General features: G+C 36.7%; 1 protein-coding gene and 1 long non-coding RNA gene across 11 annotated transcripts in view; one reads left to right on the forward strand and one right to left on the reverse strand.

Moving 5' to 3' along the window:
* LOC106871672 (peripheral plasma membrane protein CASK) overlaps positions 1-8,641 on the forward strand; it is a 516,651-nt gene that overhangs the window by 216,959 nt on the left and 291,051 nt on the right. The gene's annotated exons all lie outside the window — the stretch shown is intronic.
* Positions 3,469-8,641, reverse strand: part of LOC128249960 (uncharacterized) — a 27,012-nt gene continuing 21,839 nt past the window's right edge. The window contains exon 3 of the long non-coding RNA XR_008266105.1: positions 3,469-4,230. This is a non-coding gene — a long non-coding RNA (uncharacterized LOC128249960). The remainder of the gene's footprint in view (positions 4,231-8,641) is intronic.

Genomic DNA, 8,641 nt, shown 5'->3' on the forward strand with positions numbered 1-8,641 from the left:
AAAAAAAAAGCCAATAATAAACAACCCATCACAATCATTATGACTTTTTGTTATCAATAACCAATGAAATAACTGCTGCAATAACTATCCAAAAGAAGAAAGAAATATCGATAACAGTGAGTGCAAGTGTGTGTGTGTGTGTGTGTGTGTGTGTGGTGATAGTAAGTCATCTTGTTAATTAATAACTCACAGTGGTTGAAGAGTAAAAAAAAAAAAAGAGACCTCTGCATGTACATGTCTGTGTATATATGTTTGGATATGTGGATATGTTTTTACCCACACACACACACACACACAGAATCAATGAAGATGGACAACAAATTTATTTACTGAACCTAATTGCTTTCTTTGTATAATTTTTGGTTTAAGATTCAAAACTCATGCAGTTCCACTCTGTCGTTTTTATTCCTCCTGGGACTCTCCCATAGTGACCAATAATCATTGTTTAGTTTTATGGATTCTTCTTTGAGAGCCGACTACCTGGGGACACCATTCTTTATTATTTAAGGACTTGTCCAGTCATGCTGTCACGTCCCTCTGGTCAATCTCTCCTAATGCCAAGTAGTGGTGGCTACTCTTAGTACCCAGTACACTCTGTAAAACGTTCAGTTTGTTTTGTTTTCCTTTTTTATTGATGTTTGTTTTGTTTTTTTCCATCAGTTGATTTAAACATTTCTGGTAGAGCAGACTGGAATGTTCTTTCTTGATGTCTCTAAGTTGTTCTCAGTAGTGCTGGCAATGGGGGCTCTAAGTTCATCCCCTCCTCTTCAGTGTTCACGGGGAAACGGAAGGAAGAGAAAGTAGTAAAAGAGCCAAAAAGAGAACCAGTCTTTTAGTTTGACTCTCAGAAACCATTTCCTGTTTTTTCCTAACTTTGATGTTTCTGTCAGACACAAAATTATCTTCAGCAGAATTGTTTATGCTGCTGCTGCTGCTGGTAATGGTGAGGAAGAACCGGACACTGTTCTTGCATCATCATTTATGTGTGTGTGTGTTTCTGTGTATTTCCCCAGCTTGACTCCCCTATGGATATTAATATGAAATATTCCAGCATCTTCAAAACCACCATCTTTCCTTTCTTACATTTTCCTTCTGAAGTAAAAGCAATTCCGTTACCAAAGTTTTGGCTTTCTTTTGTGGAATGTCAGCTTATTCCAGACTAAAACCAATAACTAATGTTATAAAGATAGATGGAGCTATAATAATAATAATAATAATAATATTAATAATAGTAATAGTAATAATAATGTTCTTTTTTCTTGTTTTGTTCGTTTTAGGAAGATGGGGATAACGAATTAAGCACAAAGAGCCTAGCATTAATGAATAAAGCTGTAAACAGCCTGAGATTAACGATTAATTTAGGAAACACTGTATTGGTCTCTCCTCATCATTCTGCTTTTGCCCATTTTTCCTATCTATCTCCTCACTCATTTCAGTCATCACGCTATCATTCATAACTCTCATCTCATCACTTTGGAGTTACTCTGCCACCCATCACTCCCTCTCACTCTCTCTCTCTTTCTCTCACATTCTCTCTCTCTCTCTCTCTCTCTGTCCTCTCCTCACATTTTCTGCCACCACCTCTGCATCCCTTCATTTCTCATTCTCTTGCCTATCCCCCCATGACCCTCACACCTGTTTTTCCTTCATTGACTCTCTCTGGATCCTTGCCATCTTCATCCTCATTTTTCTTCCTTCGTGCCCCTCCTCCTCCAACAGTGTCTACTTTGTTACTCTCTCTCCCCTCTGCACCCTCTCACAGCTATAAATCTATTCCACCCCCACTTTCCTTATCTTGCTTGAAACCCTTGTACTCTCCCCACCGTTACAGTGATAGGGGCTTCCTCTGGGTCCTTTAGTCTTTCAAGTTATAAAGCAATTTAAATGGTTGGCATTGGGAAGAGCATCCAACCATAGAAATTGTGCCAAAACAGACAATGGAGTGTGATGGAGATGTCCACCACAGCAGACTTTGTCCAATTGTCATCATCGAGAATGGACATTAGATGATGACCCCTTTGGTAGCAGGACACTTCACAAGATTTCTTATCCAACCAACGACTCTCCTCAGAAACTGGGATGCATCCTGTTCTTTGGATAATTTGGGGATCATCAGCTCAGGCTATTTGGCCATGTTGCTTGATTTCCCAAGTTAAACTCTGCTTACCGTGTCCTCTTCACTGACCGTCTGGCTGGGATGACCATATGAGGAGGTATCTTGAGAAGAAGGGGACTGACTAGCACTCTACTCAGTGGGTCACCCAGGAGGTCTGATAATATACCGACAAATGGTGAATGCAGCAACATGCAGAAACAGCACATGACACTCCCACCCCACCCCATTTTCCTATTGGATGACTTGATGATGATATGTAAATAGTTTGAAAGACACTCCCAGAATCCACCAGAATTAAATGATGGAAATAGAAACCTGAGGAGATGGAGCTAATAATCTGGAAACTCAATTGGTTGGACACAAACTCACAACAACAATAACATCAACAACACTCTTGTAGTGTTTGGAGTCTTTTGGTGCATTCCTTATTGATCCATTTTGAATTCCAACAACAGACAACAAATAAGTCACCATAATTTGAAATTTCCCTCGTTATATAACTACGTTGGTGAGTGATTGCAAAGTATTTCCTTTAAGTTAATTAGTCGAAATGTAAATTGAAAAATACAAATCTCGTGTGTGTGTGTGTGTGTGTGTGTGTGTTTTGTGTATTCGCACACATACACACACATATATACTCATACATATACATACATATGTATACATACACATATATGTATGCATATACACATATATATACTTATACACTCATACACATACATATATTTATACATATATACATACACAAACATATATGTATGTTTATGCATGGGTTGTGAGGAGGTGAGGGCTATAATCTTTAATCATTTTATAAGAAAACAAGCAACACCAAATATTTCCACACTGAGGATTAAATTATGTGTGTGAGAGAGAGAGAGAGAGAGAGCAGTGTATAAATACACATATCAATAACTTCTTGTGTGTGTATGTATATATATATATATATATATATATATATATATATACATACATACACAAATAGATATATTAATCTACACACGCATGCTTCTTCTGCATATGCATCTTTCTCTTTCTCTATGTGTGTGTGTATACACACACACATATACATACAATGTGCGTAATATGTCAGTATATGTATGTATATGTATGCACATATGTACACAATGCATAAATATGTCAGCAACATATGTATGTAGATCTATGTATGTTCATGTGTAGCCATACAAATATGTATAATGCACATATATACACACGCAGAGAACCATTGCAGGAAATGATTGAAGAATGAAGGAGAAAAATGCAAAAGATCTGGCAATTGTTGTGTGTGTGTGTGTGTGTGTGTGTGTGTGTGTGTGTGTGTGTGTGTGTGTGTGTGTCTATTAATTAACAATTGCACTCAGTGAGTGGATAATGAAAAATTAATGAGAGAATCTGAGGCAGTTGATTGGGAAAGCAATTAGTCAAGTAATTCTGTGTTTCTCCATCAACAAAAAACTCTTTATTTTAATACCTGGGATTTTATAACCTTAATGAAACTTTACAACAACAGCAACAACAACAACATGGATGGTCAATTTACAAATGCCTTTTGACGTTATAAAAGAGTAATTAGAATTAATGCCATGAAAATATTATTCAAAGCATCATTGTGGTAATTCTGGATCGGAAATGTATTTGGATTTTGTACAGTGATATATTGGGAAGAAGGCAGAATTCTTTGCTTGCTGGACAAAGGGCTCAGGCAGCATTTTGTCCATCTTTACGTTCTGAGTTCAAATTCCACCCAAGTTGACTTTATCTTTAATCCTTTTGGGGATAATAAAGTAAGTTCCAGCTGAGCACTTGGGTTGTGCCAAAATTTGAAATTACTACATAGGGAAAAAAAAGTTAAAAGAAAAAAACATTTTTAAAAATCCATCAGCAAACTTTTAAAAATATATCCCAGGTGAAAAACGGTGACCTGTTGACCTGTTGCATAAGCTTTGTAAAGATGAGATTCATTCAAATGAGGTCATTTGTTTTCAGTTTTCTTTGTAATCCTTCGTTGTTTGATAGACTTGGAGATTATTATCTCACCTGTTCCCAGGTGAGAGTTGTCATCAGAAATGGTGTCTGGTCATAGAAAACTCCATCCCAACATACTTTCGTCTGATCTGTATAAGCAAGGAAATGTAGTCATTAAAATGCTGCTGATGATATACGATGTACCTTAAAGTACAGAAATTCTGACATCTGGGAGCAGTGGGCAGTTGTTGTGAGAAAATGACACCCTCAAGAGGGAATTGTCAGGAAATTTAGTTGAAGCAAATTTTTTTCTAACTTGTTTGTGGTGTCTGATAAATTTAGCATTGGTAAATCTTTCCAAATTTGTTTTAGGGGTTGTTTAGCTTGTTGCAGAATTTAGGTTTAGGAAAAAGAAAGAAAAAATATTAATAAAGATATGAAAGTGTTGTTATGTTGGGGTTCTCTGAGATGTGGAAGGTACAAGTTTCCTCCAAAGACGTGGAATGTAAGTTTAAGAGTCCTCCAAAAGAAATGGGTTTTGAAACCCTTTCGCAACAATAGAGAAATTAATCATCTTAATTACTGAATGATTTTCATGTCACTATGACATGGATGGTTGAGATACTCACTGACTGAGACAGATACTCACAAACTAATAAACTCACTAATTAACAAACTCACTAATTAAGAAGATACTCCCAAAACTTATGTTAAGTCTATTGTGAGGCCATATTTTTAGTTTCCATACTTTTCCATTTTAAACATTTCTATTCAAAATCTACCCCTCCCAACATTCCCTCCGGATGCTTCTCCATCTTTATTCCACCTCCACTCTCCCTCACACTCCACCTCCACTCTCTTTCACACTTCTCATCATTAATCTGTGTTTCTCACTGACAGAAATAATCTTCATTATTTTCTTTTTTCCTTTTCTAGATGTTTACAACTCTCACCATCATCACCGTCATCACCATCATCAACAACACCACTCTCACTATGACCATCACCACCACCATCATCATTCCCACCCTTCTTGTGATCCCTACTCCAGCTTTTCCCTCCACCTGCCTTGCTCCCTCTGCTATTCCTAACATCTTTGAATAATTTTTGATTGTGTGTGTGTGTGTGTCAATGAGTGAAGTCATGTGTCACTGTGTCTAAAGGTATGTGTGTGTAAAGGTGTGTGTTTGTTTGTGTGTGTGTTGGTATATGTTCTTTCCATCCAACCACCCCCTATCTCATTCCAAAATGACAATCTTACCTTCCTATAAATGACATCATTTCTCTTCACTGGCTTATCCTTCTGCCCCATCACCCACTGCCCTCCCTCTGATGGAGTGCTTTCACGATTGACATTCCCCTAAAAATAACAAATTCTATCTAAATCCATTGCAACAGGAATCCTTTCTCACAAGATTCAGCTTGAACTGGAAACACAGATTAGTGACAACAGACACTATAAATAAATAAAACCACTTTAAGCACAGATGATGATGATGATGGTGATGACAACGATGACGATATTAATGATGACGATGATGATTTTCTTTCTTTCTTTAATTATGCTGGTTTCTTTATATTGATGACTTCCCTCGTTTATTATTGTTGTTGTTGTTGTTATTGCTAATAATACTAATAATAATATGAGTTCTTGTATTGGCCCAATGGTGACGAGAGAAAATTAAATACAGGTTATAAAGATAGTCCCTCTCTTTCTCTCTCCCTCCCCACCACCCCACTCGTTCCCTGTAGGGTTAGGAATAGAAAAAAAAATGTGAAAGGAATCTTTAAGAAATCAAAGATTGAAACAACATCTTGTGAATGAAATATCGTTTAGGAAATGTGTTGGAAAATGAAAGTGTGTGGTGCTGGAAGTTGCAGAACTGGAAATAAAGGAAACCTGAAGAGTGAATGACAGTTTGTCTGAGTCTCTCAAGAAATCATTTCCTTTTCTAAACCCGTCAGTTTTTCTAAGGCTGTTGCACACACACACACACACACACACACACACACACACACAGCTGTGTTGCACATTTCTCTACACATTTCTTTCTCTCCTGTTGCACAAACGCACAACCACGAAACAGAGTTCTTCTGGGATTCCATTCTCAATTTTCTGGAATTGGTTTTAAAATGTTGGAAAAATTTCTACTGTGTATTCGTTTTGCGAAACTCCAAAAGGTATTTATCATTTATTGCTGTTGTTACTGTTGTTGTGAACAGAGGGAATCATTAGACAGTGGAACTAAATGCCTTCTGGCTCTTCTTTATGGTCTGAGTTCAATTCCAGCGGCAGTCACCTTTACCTTTCATCTTTTCAACATTCATAAAATAAAATAACACCAATGGGGGATGAGGATGTGGGAGTGGTGGGTAGCAGTGGGTAACTGACTTTCCTTCCCTCAAAACTATTGACCTGCTTAAATTCCGCTGAGGTCAACTTTGCCTTTCATTCTTTCAGGGTTGATAGATTAAGTACCGGTGAAACACTGCAGTCGATGTAATCGAATGGTCCCGCTACCCAAAATTTCAGGCCTTGTGCCTATAGGAGAAAGGATTATTATTGTTGTTGTTGTTGTTAGCTCACTGGTGAATTTAATTTCAATTTGTATTTTGAACTTGTGAAAAACACACAGTGTTGAAATTTTGTTCAACCAGTATATCTATTGCAATAGCATCACACTCTTCATCTTGTCTGTTAACCTTTGTGAAGAGTTACAGCAATCCTTTAAAAATATTATTATTATTATTATTATGTCTTGAACATTCTGAGTTCAAATGTCCCTGAGATTGGCTTTGCCTTTCACCCCTTTTTGATGTCAATGAAATAAGAACCAGTTGAACACCGGGGTCAATGTAATTCCTTTTCCCCACCCCTCAAATTTGCAGACCTTTTGTGCCAAAATGCAAAACAATCAGACCAATGAATTGCATGTGGAAGTGTGTGTGTTAATGGGTGGTAGGTACTGTAGTATTGGCTATTGGTTATGAAGAGAGTGTGTTATGTTCAGTATCATACATGTATTGTGCCCCAGTTATTACTGGTACTGTTTTTCACTCCTCTCCCTCCATCCTGTTTAATTTCAGCTCCAGCATCCTCTTTTCTCCTCCTCTTCCTCTTTTTGGACCATGTGTGTTGCTCAGAATGGATCTTTATCCCTTCTGTTACTATTCTCATCTTTAATTACTATATCTGGGTGGTTTGCCTTAATCTTAATGTCAGTTTGGTCATAGAATGTCCCAAATGATTGTAGCTAAATACTTGTCCACTTTTTTCCATGTTGGTATACTGTGTAGTGGTCATAACTGCTGATTCAGTTGTGTCTGTGGACATTTTTGGATTTGGCAAAGAATGGACAGTCAGAGATGAAGTGGTCAGTTGTACTAATTAAATAATTAGACATTATCTATTTTTTAATTCTTTTTTTTTTCTGTTTGTAATTCTTTGTGACTTGGCAGCTAGAACTAAACTTCTGTTTCTGCTTTTAACTTCAATTTATTGAGTCATTTTCAGCTTTGTCTTCTTCAATGCCATTCTCTTCAATCTTGCAGGATATTGGCCATGGAAAAGTTTTCCTCTCTAGATTTTTTGCAATTAAATATTTACCTCAACCAGGTTAACTAAATATTTACCTGGACCAGGTTAATTGAAAACTATGTCTTGTTTGTCATGTGACATGATATTGGCTTCGTTTACAAGAAACCAATTAACTTTAGGAATTATTGCTCATAAATAACTGAATCTAATTTGGACTCTTATCGCTGGTTCTTGATTTTATTAAGTTTTTCATTCTTTGATTCTGTTGTTTTGGTTCCTTGTTCTTTGTTTCTGTCTTTAGAGAGACAAAGCTAGATCTCTATCTGATATAGGTTAATCTTAATTAGTATGGAAGTGGGCAAGATTATTTAATTCCAAACTGAAATCTTAATGTGATCTTGCTTCAGTAAATATAAGATCTTGTGTTTTCTCAGATTCTGTTTATTAAATTCATGTGCATTGAAATGGATAATTATTTGTTGGAATAGGTGTGAATTTGTGTGTATCTGTACGTGGTTGCATTTCACTGTGCGTGTGTGTGTGTGTAGATTTATTTTCTTTTGAAATATAGAAGTACAAATGTATCTGTATCCATGATTTTGAATACAAGTTGTGTTGCAAGTGTAGCATTTCTAGATGCATTATTTAAAAATATATTTCAGCATCCCATTGACACGGATACATTCATGCAGCACTGACGTGGGTGCATAAACGCATCACTAACATGGGGGCTTTTCATGTAGCACCCACACCTGAAAGGACAAACCTGTATGTATGGAAGACAGCAACTTTATTTAGTTTGATGTGTCTTATCAAGTACAGCAAATTGCCATATCCTCTGGTCCCTTGTAGTTTCTTCAGCAAGGTCCATCATCCAAAGATCCTTTCTCACCACTTCATCCCACGTTTTCTTGGGTCTACCCCTTCCACAGGTACCCTCCACAATTAGAGCTTGGCACTTCTTTACATAGCTGTCGTCATGAATATATATATATATATATATATATATATATATATATATA

Source organism: Octopus bimaculoides, chromosome 18 (assembly GCF_001194135.2).
Source record: "Octopus bimaculoides isolate UCB-OBI-ISO-001 chromosome 18, ASM119413v2, whole genome shotgun sequence".
NCBI classification, from domain to species: domain Eukaryota; kingdom Metazoa; phylum Mollusca; class Cephalopoda; order Octopoda; family Octopodidae; genus Octopus; species Octopus bimaculoides.